This window comes from Pinus tabuliformis, chromosome 2_2, assembly GCF_031772625.1.
Source record: "Pinus tabuliformis cultivar Carrire ecotype Pingquan chromosome 2_2, CPIR1, whole genome shotgun sequence".
Classification (NCBI taxonomy): domain Eukaryota; kingdom Viridiplantae; phylum Streptophyta; class Pinopsida; order Pinales; family Pinaceae; genus Pinus; species Pinus tabuliformis.
The window spans coordinates 860,483,363-860,503,295 of record NC_142300.1 but is presented as its reverse complement, the minus strand read 5'-3'; the positions used below and the strand labels follow the sequence as shown (position 1 = coordinate 860,503,295).

The 19,933-nt window shown below is 38.7% G+C and overlaps 1 protein-coding gene and 1 pseudogene across 1 annotated transcript in view; one reads left to right on the top strand and one right to left on the bottom strand.

Annotated features, from left to right (window-relative positions):
- The window catches only part of PFI (tubulin folding cofactor E / Pfifferling (PFI)), a 307,411-nt gene that overhangs the window by 130,340 nt on the left and 157,138 nt on the right, over positions 1-19,933 (bottom strand). The gene's annotated exons all lie outside the window — the stretch shown is intronic.
- LOC149195698 (phenylacetaldehyde reductase pseudogene) lies at positions 3,738-4,692 on the top strand (annotated as a pseudogene).

Sequence of the window (19,933 nt, the reverse complement as noted above, 5' to 3'; positions counted from 1 at the left end):
ATATTAGCATGCATACGATGCATGCATATGATAGCTACATATGCATGTATCGCATGCACTGCAATAGTAACTATATTCTAAATTACCTAAAATATTAAATATCCTGACACTCCTTCAAATAGAAAAGTCACATTCACCCATCAGCACATATTACTTAATGCCTCATGATTAATGAGCGATTACCAATGATATTAAGTTTAAAAGTATAAAGTAAAAGGGTTATAAAGAAAATAGATGTAAAGAATTATGTGAATTCTTAAAAATCAAGTTATATAATAATCTATCTCAGAATTTTAATAAAGTATGTCAATAAATTATTAAAGGGATAAATTAAATCAAAATAAAGTTCCTAAGTATGAACTTAGGACATTTTAATTAAACAAATAAAATTTTTAATCAAAACAAAATCACACATGTCAATATATCCTTAAAGGAAAGATACGACTCAGGACATTGGGGAGGTGTTGCTGAGAAAGGAAGCGGTGGGCTTGTTGGTGGAGAGAGCGACCACCGCTAATGAACAGTACATAAGGAGAGGCCGAAGTGGAAGACGAGGGGAGGAAGGAGAGGAAATTTATACATACTGCTTATAATCCGGAACTATTGAGCCTTGCTTGTTTTGAAGTTTCTGGGCACGGGGGAACGGTATGCATCAATTAAGAAGCATACTGGATTGAGTATCTAGGTATACTCGGTTTGGCTGGGTGGTTTTTGGTCATTCGGTAACGAGAGCGCTGGAGAAGTTATGAAGCATCTTCATCGCAACATCCGTAGCAGACCAGGTAAGTACTTCATCAAATCAATTAATACAATTTCAAACTCTTTCACCATCTTTACAGTTTCACAGTTTCAGTAATGGCTCTTTAACTTAGTACGGTCACTACATATGGTATCAGAGCCCGTCGTTCAAACCCTGCGACCTCACAGGCCCTACGCTCGTGTAAATTTTGTGGTTAAATTCTGCTGGGTAAAAGCTTGCAAGAAATTCACGGTTACATTTCTGCAGTTTGAATCTAAGACCCCATGTTTAACAAGCGTTGTGTGTACCACTATACCACAGGACCGTCGTGGAAATTTTATTCACGGTTTGGCTTGTGGGCATACACCAATAGCAGGCTTCATGAGCCTTGCATTTCACTAAATCATAGTCATAGGACGCGTGAGTTGTTGCTCAAGAAGAAGGCATTATAAATGTAATCTCCTACGGGAATTTTTTTTGAATAAATGAATTCAAAAACATGCAGAGCACCGAATTCTGCGGAAGTTTCTTTTTTTTTTCTTCCAATTCGGTGCCAAATAACCGTCGATTTGGCGTAGTTTTCAGTTTCCCAAAATTTCAGATAAATTGGCAGGAGCATGAGATGATACCTGTTGTTGTTTCGATGCCGGGAAAATTTCGAGCACATTGTTTTCTGTGCATAATTGTCCATTTTGAAGCTTGATTTTGTGAAGATTGATGAAATTTCTAACCTATTTGGTACTGGTTATCCCATCTTTAAGCAATTTTTGGCCTAGTTTGAAATAATTTAAAGGCAATTTAGTGGGCATCGATTCATTTTGAGGTTAATTCCCATGTTTAGCCTCAGAAATCCCGTAGTTACCGAGCGGAACCCTCTTTCGCTCAAGAGGTTGAACGTTGAATTTCATTGCCCAAGGAAGGGATTAAAACGGTTCAGCAAAATTAGGGTCTCCTTCCTTGCGAGAGAATTGAGATTAAATTCGATATCTATGGCGATCACGGGAATAGAATTCCAAACCTCTGCGGTGATACTCACCTATGGTACTAGTGGACGCGCGAGTGACTTGCTTTCTCTCCGAACTTTCAACAGATTGGTTTTCTCAATACACGCTTTGCTTTTGTGGCTTTTCATGTCCCTTCAGCAGCCTTCGAAATGGCTTATGTTTTCTCCAGTGTTTTACAAACCGGCCGTTTCGAAACCGAAACGGCCGAGTCGAACCGAGTCGATTGCTGGAGGAGTGACCCGGCCAAGTAACCGGTCTGGTTGACCGAGTCACACATGACTCGGCCGAGTCATGTGTGACTCGGTCAACCCGGTCGGATCCGATTTGACTCGGCCGAGTCACAAGGGGACGGTTGGGCAGGTCAGCGAAGTCCATTCTCAAGCTAATAAGGACTGTTCTTGCAGACTTGCACAACTGTATGAGGCTTAAAACTCTGAATCATTTAGCTCTGTGATTGGCTTAGTCAATGAGATCCGTTTCGCATTTATTACCTACTTATTGCACTAAAGTATTGATCCTTTATATACATCATCATCTACAAAGTTCAAACTTCAAACGTGGTCTTCTATTCACAATTGAATTTCCAAGGTGACTTGACAAGCAGATTGAGTAGGACTACATCATCAATCATTACTTCAGCAGTGCCAGTGCCTCCAATAGTAGCAGTTAGAAATTAATGGTAGGCACCTTCTGACAGTGTAAGGTTCAGTGGCTTATATTGCAGCAGTGAGAGGTTCATGTTTCATTGGTTTGCAGTAAGGGTATTCACATTGCAGTTGTGAGTCTTGATGATTCTAAGTGAAAAGACAAAGGCACTGTATGTAGTAGCATTCCTCTTATTGACTGAAGTTGAAGATTTGTAGAAGAATATGTCTTTGTCTATAGTAAGGTTATCATCATCGGAATTGGTCTCATGATCAGGAGTTCATTTACATATTCTGGCTTACTTCATCAACAGTCCTTCATTCTAAGATAGGGGGCAGTAAAGGTTTATGTTTCATCATTGTTGTAGCACTCTGGAAGGTGCTTCATTGCTATATCTAAGCAGCTATAAGACGCATGCCAGTAAGCCTCCTTGGGCAGAGGTTGAGATATTTTCAAGGTCATAGAGCTGACCTAAGACATCTAGCTCTGAGCCTCACTGCTCGCAGCATATTTGTTGATACATCCTTTCAGCACCAGTGCAGCAGTGTAAGATTGAAAGCAACTTGGCATAGTTGATTTAGCAATTGCGCCATGAGCTCCCTATTGCATATTCATTCGTGAGCATTGCAGTGTTTGTGTCGAGGGCAACAGTGGTTGTTGTATAGTGACAATGTCAAGATTGACAGTCAAGGTTTAATGTACAAATTGAACAGAAGCAAAGAGCCTACTTTGATCATATGTTGTCTTCCATCTATATTATAACGCTGTGCGTTTGGAAACATGAATGAAAATCTTTAAAATTATGTTTAAAATATTTAAAATTATGTTTTTTAATAAAAAAAATAAATATTTAATGTATTTTTTACAACGACCGAGTCATTGAAATCGAGCCGGCCGAGTCATTACCGTTTCGGAGTCGGAGTCGGAGTCGGAGTTTTAAAACATTGGTTTTCTCAGAAGACAGAGAAGCGTAAGATAGAAGTGTCGTACCTAAATTCGGTTATGAAGATTCTCTTTCCAGGAAGGAGGAAATTTCGTAGAGATGAAGATGAGGACGTTTGCAGAAGACAATCCCTCGCCATAAAAAAAATAAAAAAAATCGGGTGTTAGAAGGCTCTTCTTAGCAGTATTATTTGTTTGTTACTTTGGCAGGAAGAATTCTTTTACACAGTCATGGGCACCTGTTTTTGGGAATTCAAAAATAACAGTAGTTCTTTTGCATGGCCTTAATGAACACAGTGGGAGATGCACCCGGTTTTCAAGGCAATTGAATTCACATGGCTATAAAGTTTATGGCATGGATTGGATTGCTGGTCTGCCTCAGCGAGTCTGCCTGCCTTGCATAACCCTGCAATTAAAGCACTATAAGTATCTACAGTAGGCTGAAATGCTTGATCCAGCAGTCAAGGGGACTATTAATGTTCTTAATGCATGTGCCAAAGCTTCTTCTGTGAAGAGGGTGATAGTAACCTCATCTGTAGCAGCCGTTATATTCAATTCTAGGCCTCGATCACCTGGACTAGTTGATGAAACTTGGTTCAGTGATGCAGAGTACTGCAAGCAAACTGAGGGCTGGTATCAGCTATCAAAGACATTGGCAGAAGAAACTGCATGGGAATTTGCAAAGGAGAAGGGTATCGATGTTGTCACAATAAATCCAGCAATGGTGATTGGCACACTTTTACAGCCTACTCTGAATACAAGCTGTGCTGCAATTCTATAAATAATGAATGGGTCTTCAACATATCCTAATGTGACGTTTGGATGGGTCAGTGTGAAGGATGTAGCAAAGGCACATATTCTAGCATTTGAAGTTCCATTGGCAAATGGAAGATATCTTTTGGTTGAGAGGGTTGCGCACTTATCGGAAATTGTGAAGATCCTGAGCAAACTATATCCAGGCTGCCCACTTCCAACAAAGTGTGCAGATGATAATCCCTTCGTCCCTACCTATACTGTCTCAAAAGAAAAGATAGAGAAATTGGGTCTAAACTACACTTCTATTGAAGAGGCTCTCAGAGATACCGTTGAAAGCTTGAAGGAAAAGAAGTTGCTCAACTTAGATAGCAATCTGTGATTTGCTTATACCTGGAATCCTTTTTGCTTTTAAATATGTGGTTATGCCACTTAGCTTTTATCTAAAATTCTGTTGAAAATTAGATTCATCTTCTATCAAACACGGAAATGTCCTTGAAAATTAGACATGTTCTTTACCTATTTTATTTTTGGATCATTTTTGAAAACATTTAGGATGAATGTAACTTCATTATTCTTAGCTATTAACCAAAAAAAAAAAAAAACACATGCCTGACTTCAGAGATCAACAATGTTTTAAAATAGAGGACAACCTTTAAATCTTTGCTTAATAGAGGAAGAACCTAGGACAAGACCTAATTGCCTAGTCTGAAACCTCTATTCTGAGCTTGATCAGACCTGTGGAAGCTGAGATTTATTACTTGTCCAGTAGTCATTACTGTCAGTCCTCTGATGTGAAGACCGAGCATGGGTGAAGGACTAAGGCATACTCATCTGAGTTTATAATACGAAGTAAGTGAAGTTTTGATGATAACAAAGGAACTAAGGTCACTTTATTTCTGCATATCATCATATGAAGAAGAAGGCATACCATTTGAGGCTTGTATTTCTAGTGTTGGCTTTGCCTCCATATCTCTGTGACATTGATGAGAAGAAGGAAACTTGTTTCCATACAAGGAAACTGAGGATTGGAGCTGTTAGCAATGAGACTTATTATTTAAATTTCTCTGAAGTTCAAAAAAAATTGCCTTCATATCTATGTTATGAAGTCAAGATATGAGCCATCTCTGAGCTATATTCTCATGATCGAGACTCAGTAAAGAACCTAATCATTCTTTGAGAACTTTGAGAGATATTATGTCATGGACTGATATATCTACTAAATCTTTTGGATGCACTGCAAGGAGCTGACCAAAGGAATGAGGAAGAGGCTTATGTTTCAAGCTGTAAAGATATTTGAAGAACTATGGATGGTCAATACTAAGATTGAACCAAATATGGGAACTGAATTCTCTCAAAAGTATATCTGATGTCAAGACTCTATTGTGGAGGAAGGATTGGTCCACAGATTTGATGAACATTGAGGTTCCACAGATTTGATAAAAATTGAGGTTGTATTAACCCTTGATAATCTTAGATCTTAATGAAAGACTTCTATATGTTATTGTAGACATAAATATGAATAATCCTCAAGGTTTGAGATGTAAGTAAATAATAAATGACCTATTCGGAAAGAAGAACATCACTGGCAAGAGTCTCGACTTCAATGAAGAGAAAGGCCAAGTCCCTGTGTTATTTCTATGGAAGGACAAAAGTTGCAAGATATTTAAGTCTGCCACAGTAAGCTAGCTACAAGTCTGAGACACATAATCTTAAAGTCTTTAAAAGACATTGAAAAATGGTCAAAGTTGGAAGTTTGGTATATATCTTAAAATGAGAAGCCTTCACATAGGTGTGTAAAGCTAAATGTTGAAACTATCATCTGTTTTCGTGGAATTTGATGAAGTCATGCCTTCTAACAACAAAAAAAAAAATCCCTATAACTGTTGGATGCAAGAAATCTAAAGATTAAGAAGGAGCTCAAAAGATAAGTATCTTGTATTTTTGAATGATGTGGACAAGGTCGATAATGATATGGACTCCTTGATGCTGTGAATTCCTTGATGATATGGACTTCCTGATGATGATAATATGGACGAGATTAACTCCTTGAAGAGTTGAACGAAAAGGAGTTGACATATTCTCTAGAGATAAGTACTTTCTTGAATATTTTGATATTATTCTTTTAATTATTATTAGTCTCTTGTATTTGTATATTTTGCTTGGATGGATTCGTTTTTATTATTATTTATGCTCCTATAACAAACAATTGGTAATGATGTTTATATTCTTACAATCTTCTAGATATTCATTTTAATGTTTAGTCATCCTCCTTTATAATTACTAGGGGACTCACTCCTCTGTACCTGTCAACAACGTAGATATTTCTCTTTGACTTCTCGACATAGGGTTTGTAAGTAAGGTCTTTGAAAAAAAAAAAAAAACAAGTCTAGCGTCAAACAGTAACGCTATACAATGCATGCCTATTTCAGGGAGCATGCCTTTGAAATCTTTATTAACCATGCATATACATAGTGATATTTTAAAATTATGGAATAAATTTGTTGCCAGGGGCAACATTCCAGTAATCAACAATATTGTAAGCTTTGGGTGTTGATCTAGGTTTGATATTGGTGTTGATTAGTAAATTGCTTCCAACTGCTCTAGACACCCTCCTTCGTTGGGTTTGAAATCTTTGGATGCAAAAGATATCTCAACTAAAGACTGTAGAGCATAAATAAATAATAATAAATATATATATATTTGAGTTTGTATAAGTTCTTCTATGAGACCTTTCTTCAAGTTTGTATGAAAACTTCTATAGGTGTTTTCTTAATAGTTTTTACTTCATAAAATATATATATACAGTGGACAAATAACATTCAAATGAGGCCTCTAAAGAGTCACATATAATATCTTCATTACTCAAAAATTACCCCAGCTGTTATACATAATTTAGCCATATTATTATCACAATACCACAGTAAAAGATGTAGGATTCCCTCCTGTATATTCTCTTAATTTCTAATAAATTTCTGAGTTTGTGTGAAGGTTACAGTTTTTCCACTATATTTCCAGTTAAATGATAACAGAACCAGACAACTGAGCTCAAGTGGTTATATATACCATTCACAATTATTCAACAAGGAATACACTACTATTAAACACCATGTGACGAGGAACTAACTCAGAATTGCAACAGCCATTAACTCATTCATATAGAGGCATATAAATAACTGGTATAATGCATAGAACTTAAGTTCGGACCCTGGAATGTGCTCTGGCAAAAGATCTGGAAACAATAGTTCACTTGGCATGGATATCAACTCCTTGGTAGTGAAACAGTCAATAGGAACGGATGCATACGCAACATTCAGACCTAATTTAGAAATTCTTATAAATGATGAATACAACCTGAGCAAAGGTTCCATGAGCATAAATTCAACCTATAGGGCCAAGGTATTGAAAGAGTACTACCATTTAAACATAAAGCAATGTTTGGTGTATTATTGTTAAAGGAAATGTTGAGTACAAAATATGTTCCCCAAATGCGTTGCATACCATACTTTGAGCTAGGTATTTCAAACAATTTATATATAAAAGAGCACAACAAATAACATTATTGTTAAAAAGAAGGAATTGAGATTTGTCTTTGCTAATGACTATCCATATGATGCATTTTATTACCAAGTAAGACAATAACCCAGCTAGTTGTTACTGAAGCAAACACATACAGATCAATGAATGTTTGAAACATAACGATATGTGCTCGTAAGATCAAATATCAAGTGTCAGTTAGCAATCTAAAGTCATAAGTTTTATGCACAAACAATACACGAAAGAATGATTATATTTTAATATGAAAGCTAATGACATGAATAGATTATGGCAAAGTATGTTATACTTTAGATGACATGTATGAAATATACATAAGCTATGTGTTTTTCAAAATATTGATGCACACGTTATAAATGCATGGACAAGTGTTTATGATTGCAGATAAAATCCGTTACCAAAATGACCACGTGATGACAAAAACTTCAGAACAATTAAGGCTCAAAGAGATTCCATGATAGGGTATTAACCCTGATTCTACTGGGAGGGGTGGAGGTGTTGCCCACCATTTATCCTTCGAACCCTGGAGCCATGGGAGGACTGTGCGAGTCACGATCCCCTAGACGTGTGATGATGACTGCCAGATGCCTACTAGGGATCAAGTCGGTATAGCCAACGCTGTCACCCTTGGAGTTTATGAATGGTTAGGTCAGTATAACTGACGCCATGGCATACTCCAGTAGAGGACGGATAGGATGGGAGCGGAAGAGATTAGGAAGGATAGGATGATGTTGTGATAGCCTGGGGAGCCTGATGAAGTAAAACATGATCATTAAAGTTATAAACCTAAAAGTATTCAAAACACCAATTTTATAGTGTCCTCACATTAAGTAAGAATTTAACCTCAATACACAATCCGAACAAGAATGTACTAATCACTATTATAAGTATTGATATACAATAAAAAAAAACTCTAACTTCGGGACGAAGTTTTCTGAAGGAGGGGTGTATGTAGTGACCCATCATTAATATAGAGAGCACGAGAATATTAGCATGCATACGATGCATGCATATGATAGCTACATATGCATGTATCGCATGCACTGCACTAGTAACTATATTCTAAATTACCTAAAATATTAAATATCCTGACACTCCTTCAAATAGAAAAGTCACATTCACCCATCAGCACATATTACTTAATGCCTCATGATTAATGAGCGATTACCAATGATATTAAGTTTAAAAGTATAAAGTAAAAGGGTTATAAAGAAAATAGATGTAAAGAATTATGTGAATTCTTAAAAATCAAGTTATATAATTATCTATCTCAGAATTTTAATAAAGTATGTCAATAAATTATTAAAGGGATAAATTAAATCAAAATAAAGTTCCTATGTATGAACTTAGGACATTTTAATTAAACAAATAAAAATTTTAATCAAAACAAAATCACACATGTCAATATATCCTTAAAAGAAAGATACGACTCAGGACATTGAGGAGGTGTCGCTGAGAAAGGAAGCGGTGGGCTCGTTGGTGGAGAGAGCGACCACCGCTAATGAACAGTACATAAGGAGAGGCCGAAGCGGAAGACGGGGGGAGGAAGGAGAGGAAATTTATACATACTGCTTATAATCCGGAACTATTGAGCCTTGCTTGTTTTGAAGTTTCTGGGCACGGGGGAACGGTATGCATCAATTGAGAAGCATACTGGATTGAGTATCTAGGTATACTCAGTTTGGCTGGGTGGTTTTTGGTCATTCGGTAACGAGAGCGCTGGAGAAGTTCTGAAGCATCTTCATCGCAACATCCGTAGCAGACCAGGTAAGTACTTCATCAAATCAATTAATACAATTTCAAACTCTTTCACCATCTTTACAGTTTCACAGTTTCAGTAATGGCTCTTTAACTTAGTAAGGTCACTACAGAATTCTCCTCCCAAATGTTTGTTGAAACCCTTTTGTTGGTGTATCACTCTACTTCTATTGTGCCCTTGCTAATTCTACAACTGGGTAAGTGAAACTGCTCAAGTGTGTCTCTCCAACCCCATCGACTTGCTCTTATAATGTTTGGCTAAGCATGCAACGGCCATGATCTAATCACAATCGATGATTAAGATCATCTTGACCCCATAAAGTGACTTTTCTAGATCTCTCTAGAGAAAAATCCATTTTCCTCCATTAATCTGATTTAATTAATCAGTTTTCCTAAGTTAAGCTTAGAGAAATTTTAATAATTGGCTAACTAATCTAACTGAGGTGTTTTATCGTAAAACCTTTTTCTCTATGTTGCACGAGTTTTTGGAATGATGAAATGTTAGGAACTTGGGTACGGGAGTCAAGAATGGCTAGAAGTTTCTCCAAAATATACAGGAAACGACTAATTGGAGCGGCAATATTATATAATGAAAAATAAAAATTTTAAATTATATGATTTTAAAATTATTTTAAAATGTTTAGTTTAATGTTTTTGTTTTAAAGTTACTAAATAAATAAAATTAATTTATTAAAATTAAAATTAATTTATTAAAATTAAAATCAATAAATAAAATTAAAATTAAAAATTAAAATTAAAATTAGGTTTCATTATTTTTCCAGCCGACCTGTGCTTTGCCTCTATCATTCTGCCCTCATAAGTATTTATTCCCTCCATCTGGCTCTTCTTTTTATCATCTTTCTCTTTTCCCTGATGATGGATCCCATTTGGGATTCGAAACGTTGGTGTAAAAACTCCATTACTGTGGGTTCTCCGATCAGAAATTCAAATAACACAGACCACAGATCTCTGAAATCCAAAAATTATAAAAATTTTATAATTTAAAATTCTTATATTTTTTAAACTTTCTAACAGTAATTACAATACAGCTAAAGATAAGAATGGATTCTTAGAAATTTTATTGCATATTTTTAGAAGTTGAATAAATAAAAACCATGTAAACATCCTGCTTGCAAACATGAAGTTATGTCAGGTTGGCTCTCCAAAGCTAAACACTAGCCAAAATAACATAGCAATACAACTTAACAAGATTGCAATAAGCCTGAAAGTGTCTAATATGTAAAATCATTTTTAATGGGATAAAAAGAGGGAGACGACCAATCCATTCCATTAATCAACCTTAAAGAATTAAAAATAATATGGTATCTAGTGGGATGAATTATTTAACATATGCTTCCCAGTTTTAAAATATTCAAAATTCAATCAGCAGTATGCCAACGTATTTATCAAGATTGGAGAGCAGCAGAAAACACATGTCATCAAGTTCTTACTCTTAACCAATATGAATTACGGACGACAGAAAGTAAAGAAGATGCAATCAAAGGTATGCTCACTTATGGATCGAGATTGGAGAGCGGCAGAAAACAAATATGATCAAGTTCTTCCTCTTCAGCAATATATATTACAGAAGGCAGAATGAAAGGAATATGACCCAAAGAAAACAAAAGATTGCGAAAACAATTCCAGTTTGTATCAAATTTCATTGATGCAAGAGAATAGCATTTTTGAAGTTTGATAGAAAGTTGCTTATGCCTTCCAAAGAACCTGCATAAGCATACATGCCATATTTAGATACAACTATATTGAAAATCAGAATAACACGAATACTAAGTAAATCTGTACATTGTGCATTGAGCAGCTTTCCCACTTTAATCATCATCTTCTACAAAATCAGAATCGTTGATCTCAACTTCATCTTCGTAATCTTCATCACTACTTTCACTCAAGACATACTGCACCAGAGCTCAATATGCCTCGTATCATTCAATCGTCTATGACAAAAAGGACGCTCCCACGTTCCCTGTTCAAAGTCTCCCATGTGCCAGAAATGTGCCTGAGCTCCTATTGTCATTCCGCGGGAAAATGGAATGTTTTCTCCCGTTCCAAAGCTCCCAGGAACGCAGGAACAGCTGGAACAGATTCCCTACACGTTAGGAATGGTTCTTGTGTAACTAAGCTTTTTCTGGATACTGGAGAAAATGTGTTCCCTAGCCTCATAATGTTAAAATTGGCAACTAGGGCCAAACTTCATGTGGGTCATCTTATTCATGGCTGATAATATTTTTATTAGATTCCTCTCGTCGAGATGTGTAGGATTGATCTAAAGATCATTCGATTCCGATAAGTATTTATGGAGATATGAATTTATTTTGATTATGGAATTATTATCAAGCCGACCTACAATTCATGTAGGCTCACAAGCCCAACAATCGCATCTATTCAAACATCAACAGTTGTGTATAAATACAGGGGGACTTTTCCTCATTTGCACTCACTCATCTCATCACATCTCTCTCTCTCTCCTGCGCAGAAAAGAGGCTCTTCTCTACTGCGTAGAAAAGAGTCTCTCTCTCACACATGTGGAAGGAAGCTGCTAAACCTGAAGCTGCAACTGCAGATCCAAACTTTGACTAGTGTTGACCATCAAACCTCCTCTTCTGAACTACATTGTAGGTCCATTTGGACCTCCTCTGAAGACCGCATTTTTTGGTGGTGGAATCAAGCCGATCCGACAGTCGATTTGCGAGATATCATCTGCCCTAGTTTTGATGATGAAGCCGCTAATGCTAATGCTACTAATCTAGGGTTTGTTACTACTGATATAAATCAGATTTATTATACTATTTCTCTCTGCTAAATCATTGAAGATAAAAGAAGATTTGATCAAAGGGTTTCCCCACACATTGTGGGGTTTGTCCCTAGCTAGCCACCACATCTTGTGTCTCTTGTCTTGGCTTGTTTTCTGTTGATCGTTTAATGTTCTATCTGCACTTTACTTATGCACATGTGATTGCTAATCTATGAATAATAATAAGAAAGAAAAGTAAATTGCTCTAAGCATAGAACATACCATAACTTAACATGGTATCAAAGCTAAGGTGAAGACAAAGCCCGAGCAAGAGCAAGAGCAATCACCGAAGAGAAGATTGGCAAGGCTATCCTAAAAGAACTATGGGGTCCTCAACACTCTTTCCTGCCGAAGACAAGCTCCGTGAGAAAGCTAACTATCATGGATGGAAGATGTCTATCGATCTAACTCTAGAAGATCAAGGAGTGTTGGACCATGTGAGAGGCAATATTGTTGAGCCTCCATCAAATGCATCCGCTGCTGCCAGGAACAAATGGAAAACCGGAGAAGTCAAAACAAAGAAGATCATCGGGGACTCTATCGACAAGCACTTGGTGGCCTACATCTCCGACCTGAACACCTCCAAGGAAATCTACGATAGACAGGTGAGTTTATTTAATGTGAATGATGCAAATCAAGTTTTGTTTCTTAGAAATAAGCTGAAGGAAATTAAGAAGGGTAAAGATGAGAGTATGAAAGCATACTTCTTAAGGATCACCGAAATCAGGAACGATCTCCTATCTATTGGGGAGACTATTACTGACAGGGAAATGGCACTCACGACTCTTGGAGAATTACCATCCGAATGGTACGTGTTCAGGACTACTCTTCTGAAAAATAATGTAATTCCTGGTTTCGAGGAATTAATGGCTAGATGCATTCAAGAAGAAACAAGGGTAGAAGAGCAAGAAATGCCCATGCCTAAAGGTCCTCTTGCTGCCTTTTCTTCTCATGCTAAGAAAAGAAATAATTCCAGGACTAAATCAAAAGGAAAGGTTGGACCTAAGGGTGGAAGAGAAGGACGATGTTACATTTGCGATAGCAGATCACTATGCAAGGGAGTGCCCTGATAGAATGGACTCACACCGGGACGATGATCAAAATCCCTTTGATGGCAATCAAAGGAATGACAAATTCAATAGCAAAGGAAAGAGGAAAGTTGGGAATCAAGGAAGAGGACAACCATTCAAGAAGGCTAGAAATTCGAGGATGTATTAAATGCACCTGACCTCAAAAAGAACTTGGTGTCCATCTCGGCAATGGAAGACAAAGGCTATGAGGTAACCTTCAGCAATGGCAAGGTACGTATATGGAAAAATAATGTTAAAGATGCCTTTACTCTTGGGTTTCGTGTTGATTCATTATATCAGGTCGATGGAAGTCCGCTAGGTGTCATGTCTTATGACACATCTCTTCAGTCCGAACTTTGGCATCGGAGATTTGCCCACCTTCATTATAAAGCTCTACCCAGTGTAAGACAAATGGTGACAGGGATGCCCGAATTCCAAGTAGAGAAAGAAGTTGTATGTCCAGGATGTGCCGAAGGAAAGCTCAAAAGCGGACCATTCCCCTCAAGCCAAAGCAAGACCTCCGATATATTACAGTTGGTTCACTCAGGCATATCTGACGCTGACATTAAGAGAGAGACTACTACACATATCCCCACATACTCCCGAGCAGAATGGTCTAGCGGAAAGGAAGAACCATACGATCGTGGAAGCTGTCTCTCTGGGTAGATGATGTAACAATGCCTGATGTGGAGGAACCCATGGATCCTATTTATCCACCTGAGCCTTCCTCTTCTAAGAAGAGGCCTTCATGGCTTAGGGGGGTACTTGATGATGCTGAAGAACATGCTACACCCCGAGGAACCTTCCATGAGAGTAAGAAACCTAACAGGTATCAGGGATACCTGACCATCATGAGCACGATCATACAAAATGAGCCTTCATCATTCTCAAATGTCGTCAAGCATCAAGTATGGAAGGATGCTATGACCAAAGAATATGAGTCTATTATGGAGAATGATGTCTGGGAAGTAGTTCCCAGACCCCAAGACAAGACAATTGTCACTTCTAAATGGCTTTACAAGATAAAGCATGCAGCAGATGGAAGTACGGAAAAGTATAAGGCTCGTTTTGTTGCTCGTGGCTTCTCCCAGAAGGAAGGTATAGACTATGATGTGATATTTGCACCTGTTGCCAGATATACAACCATTCGCTCGATCATAGCCCTTGCAACTTCACAAGGATGGAACCTACATCAGATGGATGTCAAGACCGCGTTCTTGCATGATTCGATCAAAGAAGAGGTCTACGTGGAGCAACCCGAAGGATTTGAGATTTATGATCGAAAATCTCATGTATGCAGGTTGAAGAAGGCTCTCTATGGGCTGAAGCAAGCACCTCGAGCATGGTATGAGAGGATCGATAACTACTTGATGAAGCTGGGATTCACTAGGAGTAAAGCCGATCCTAACCTTTACTTTAAGGTTGAAGATGACAAGCCTCTCATACTGGTGCTGTATGTGGATGACCTCTTTCTAACAGGTGCAGACCCTCTCATTCACAAATGTAAGAGGGAGTTGGCTTCTGAATTTGAAATGAAGGACCAAGGACTTGAAGTGTGGCAGAAGCAAAGGGAAATTTTCCTATCTCAAGGAAAATATATGGTGAAGATTTTGGAAAGATTTAGTATGGTGGACTGCAAGCCTGTGACTACCTCAAGGATCTTAACTTTCAGAAGTTATATGGTAGTGATGTGGAACCAGATTTGGGAAATGCCTCTGAGTTTCATAAACTCATTCGCGTTGATGTTCTTGGTGAACCTCCGTTCGAACATATGTTTTGCAGTTAGCATTGTGAGCCCATATTTGGTTGAGCCTCACTGGATTGATGCCAAGAATCTTCTGAGATGTCTTCAGGGCACAATCTCTCATGTATTAAGATGCACTGCTGGAGATGTGAGACTACTTGGATACACTGATGCTGATTGGGCAGGAAATTTGGAGGACCGTAAGAGCACTTCCAGGTGTTGTTTCTCCTTGGGATCTGCTTCGATATCCTGGATGAGCAGGAAGTAGAAGTCGGTGGCTTTGAGCACCGCTGAAGCAAAGTATATTGCTGCTAGCATGGCCTCCTGTGAGGCAGTCTGGTTGCGAAAGCTCTTCAGTGAGTTGTTTGGATTTACATTGGATACCACCATGATCCTATGTGACAACCAAGGTGGGATTCGTTTGTCAGAGAATCTCGTATTTCATGATCGTTCCAAGCATCTCGATATCAAGTACCACTATATTCGAGATCTGGTGCAACGGGGAGCTATCAGGCTCCAACATATCAGTACAGATGAACAGGTCGTCGACATTCTAACAAAGCCCCTAGGGAAAGTAATATTCCTGATTTTCCGAGAACAACTTGGTGTTGTTCAAAGACTCTTCGATGAGGGTCCTGTATGATGCATTGAGCTCTGGGATCTCCGGGGGGTGTGGGGTACTTCTTGGAGCGACATATGACCACAGGATGATTCACTATCCCCTGGTTGTATACATGTACACCCTGTGGCGACTATGTAGCGGGATGATTGGTTCTCCTGTGAGGTCTGGATGATGTGTTCTCCATGACGACTATGTAGCAGGATGATTGGTTCTCCTATGAGGTTTGGATGATGTGTTCTCCATGATGATTATGTAGCAGGATGATTGGTTCTCCTGTGAGCTCTGAATGATGTGTTCTCCATGACGACTATGTAGTAGGATAATTGGTTCTCCTATGAGGTCTGGATATGTGTTCTCCATGACGATTATGTAGCAGGATGATTGGTTCTCCTGTAAGGTCTGGATGATGTGTTCTCCATGACGATTATGTAGCAGGATGATTAGTTCTCCTGTGAGGGTTGGATGATGTGTTCTCCATGGCGATTGTGTCGCAGGATGATTAGTTCTCCTGTCAAGGCATCCTACCCATGCAGTCTAGGACTCATGGGAAGTACCTCTCATCTGATCAATGAGCAGGGAATGAAGTTAGGGACCATAGTAGTACCGATGGACGCATCGCTATATCTACCGTACTCCCTACGTTAGGATGACCTTCACTGATCTGGGATCAATGATACTAGTCTGGAACCAGTGGTAGGAGTTGTACCCACTATGATGCTGACATCAGGTCGGTTGAGACTGGTCTGGGACCAGTGGTACATACTCTAAGACTGACCTCATGTCAGTGCAGTACTGGTCTGGGACCAGTGAGAGTGGTACATACTATGATGCTGACTTCGGGTCGGTTGAGACTGGTCTGTGATCAGTGGTACACTCTCTGAGACTGCGATACTGGTCTGGGACCAGTGGTACCTACTATGATGTTGACTTCGAGTCGGTTGAGACTGGTCTGGGACCAGTGGTATGCACTCTGAGACTGACTTTGAGTCAGTGGAGGATGATACTAGTCTAGGACCAGTGGCAGGAGTTGTACTCACTATGACGCTGACTTCGGGTTGGTTGAGACTAGTCTGGGACCAATGGTACATACTCTGAGACTGACTTTGAGTCAATATGATACATCCTCGATCATTTCTTCTTCTTCATAATTTGGACAAAAGCAGAGAAGAAAAAAACAAAGCAGAGCAGAGCAGAACAGTACAGATCAGTACAGGGCAGAACAAGACAAAGCAAAACAAGGAAAATAGAGCAAAGCAGGGCAAGGGTCAGGCTGTACAGAGCAGTGTATTTGATGGATGAATAGTAGCGACCGACAAACAGATTGCAGATGAAGTTCTCCCTAGTTGAGAAGTAGTGTTAAAATTGGCAACTAGGGCCAAACTTCATGTGGGTCATCTTATTCATGGCTGATAATATTTTTATTAGATTCCTCTCGTCGAGAGGTGTAGGATTGATCTAAAGATCATCCGATTCCGATAAGTATTTATGGAGATATGAATTTATTTTGATGATGGAATTATTATCAAGCCGACCTACAACTCATGTAAGCTCAGAAGCCCAACAGTGGCATATATTCAAACATCAACAGTTGTGTATAAATACAGGAGGACTTTTCTTCGTGTGCACTCACTCATCTCATCACATCTCTCTCTCTCTCCTGCGCAGAAAAGAGGCTCTTCTCTACTACGCAGAAAAGAGTCTCTCTCTCACACATGTGGAAGGAAGCTGTTGAACCTGAAGCTGCAACTGCAGATCCAAACTTTGACCAGTGTTGACCATCAAACCTCCTCTTCTGAACTGCGTTGTAGGTCCATCTGGACCTCCTCTGAAGGCCGCATTTTTTGGTGGTGGAATCAAGCCAATCCGACGGTCGGTTTGCGAGATATCGTCTGCCCTAGTTTTGATGATGAAGCCGCTAATGTTGATGTTGCTGATCTAGGGTTTGCTACTGCTAATATAAATCAGATTTATTGTACTATTTCTCTCTATTGAATTATTGAAGATAAAAGAAGAATTGATCAAAGGGTTTCCCCACACATTGTGGGGTTTGTCCCTGGCTAGCTACCACATCTTATGTCTCTTGTCTTGGCTTGTTTTCTGTTAATCGTTTAATGTTCTATCTGCACTTTACTTATGCACATGTGATTGCTAATCTATGAATAATAATAAGAAAGAAAAGTAAATTGCTCCAAGCATATAACATACCATAACTTAACACATAGACACCATAGAGACTAGAACACGTGTCTATTGCTGCCAAAAACGAGCAGTCACATGACAGGGTTAGAGAGTACTTCTCAAATTACCAAGATGAAGAGATAGTCTTCCAGATTCAGATGGGAAATAAGTCCAAGTGCACTCTAGTTGGCAGGGGGACAGTCACCTTTCAGAGGGTGTCAGGAAGGAGTACACATGTAACAGATGTGTTGCATGTGAAAGGTTTAGGAATGAACCTCATTTAAGTTTCAGCTCTTCACGATAAGGGATATGATGTCTACCTTCAAGGGTCGAAGATGTACATAAAGCACCAGGATTGGAAGTTAGTTAAATAGATTGGGGTGAGAAGCAATAAATTATACAAGTTGCAGTTCGATGCTCTAAAGGCAGTAGTGAACAACAGCAGTAGCAAAGGCATGGGAGAGTTATGGCGTAGGAGGATGGGACATATCCATCATGGACCACTCAAATTGCTTAGGGAGACTGTGACAGGAGCTCTAGAAATAAGCACAGAACTGTTTAAATATGTAACTAGGTCCAGTTTTCATAATGACATGTAATCATGATTGTATGTATTTAATGTAAAGAGAGAAAGAAATTTACTATTGCCATTCTTGATGCATAGGTTTCATGCTCAAGGTTATTTTATTTGTAGGCCAAGCACCCATTGAATGCTTCTAGGGCTTGTCATTAAGTCAACAAGTCATTTGAGTCATTGTCAAGTATGGAAGACCCTTTTAGGAATGTTATATATTGTAAAGAAAATTTATTTGAAGTCAAAATTGTAAAATAGACCCTCCAAGACCTTGTCAATAAGCAAAGATCAAGTCAACCTTCATAAGAGGACAAGTCGGCTTCCAAGCAGCTATTCGAGCTAGAAGAAAAGCCTATATATTAGAGACTTCGACCTCACTTGAAGAACACTCACTCATCGCACAAGAGAATCGATCAAGCAAGAGGAAGAGACCAAAAAGGTGTGAAGGAGTGGATGACTAGAAGAGGAAGAAGAAAGCAATGTTTTGGGACTTTTTTGGGCTATTTTCCTTCGCACGTGTCAGAAATCTAGGGCACCTATTGCAGCAACTAAGACCGAATTACAGAAGTCAAGTTAGGGCATCAATTGGCATATTTTGCACACTGAGTTTCCAAGAAAAAAGGATCAATCCAAGCGAAGGAGAAAAGAGGAAGAAATCACCATCTTTTCCACACGTGCAAGAGCTAGGGTTTCTACAAATGAAATTGTTGGGCGTCGAAGTTGTTGGAGAAGTTGTTGGGGGTCAAAGTTGCTAGAGAAGTTGTCGGGGGTCGAAGTTGTTGGAGAAGTTACTAAGGTAGAAATTGCTGGAAACAAACCTCATCATGGCGAAAAGTCGACATGGTCTTGGAGGGCTCTTTGACAACAATCTTAGGTCTTCGAATTCATTATTTGAAGTTCTATAAGAAGAGGAGTTCTTGTGGGTTTTCCTCTCAAGAGGAGAGGTTTTGGCCCTGGCTGACAGCGTACATTTTGTGTCTCCTTGTCGTATTGATCTTCATTGTTCGATAGTTGTTTTATGATAGAAAACACTAATAATAATCAAGTGAAAAGAGAAGTTAAACAATTTAAGTAGAATACATCACAAGCAGTTATCAAAGAAAGAGAAATCGCCTAATCTAGCTACCTCTAGATTTCTCAACATGGTATCAGAACTAAGGTGACAAGCCACGAAGAGGCAATTTGAAGATCATCAACTGAAGGAGGACACATAAGCGCCGAATATAAGATCTTCAAGAAGGACTAAACCGCTCATCATCTTTAAGGAAAGAATTAAAGAGTGTCAAAGAGGACTACCCATGTCATCTCAAAGATCATATCTTCTAGAAGAATCAACACGTTGTGAAAGAAGAAGACTTCAAAAACCCTAGCTCATTCAATGAAGGATTCTACACCTAAAACATTCTTGGGAAGCTCACACATTTTACAATCATCATCCAAGCAAGCAAGAAGAAGCATTGTCATCATCATCAAAGAAATCAAGGTGGTCTTTATCACATTCAAGCAAAGATCACATCTCAAACATCCTTGAAGAAGATCA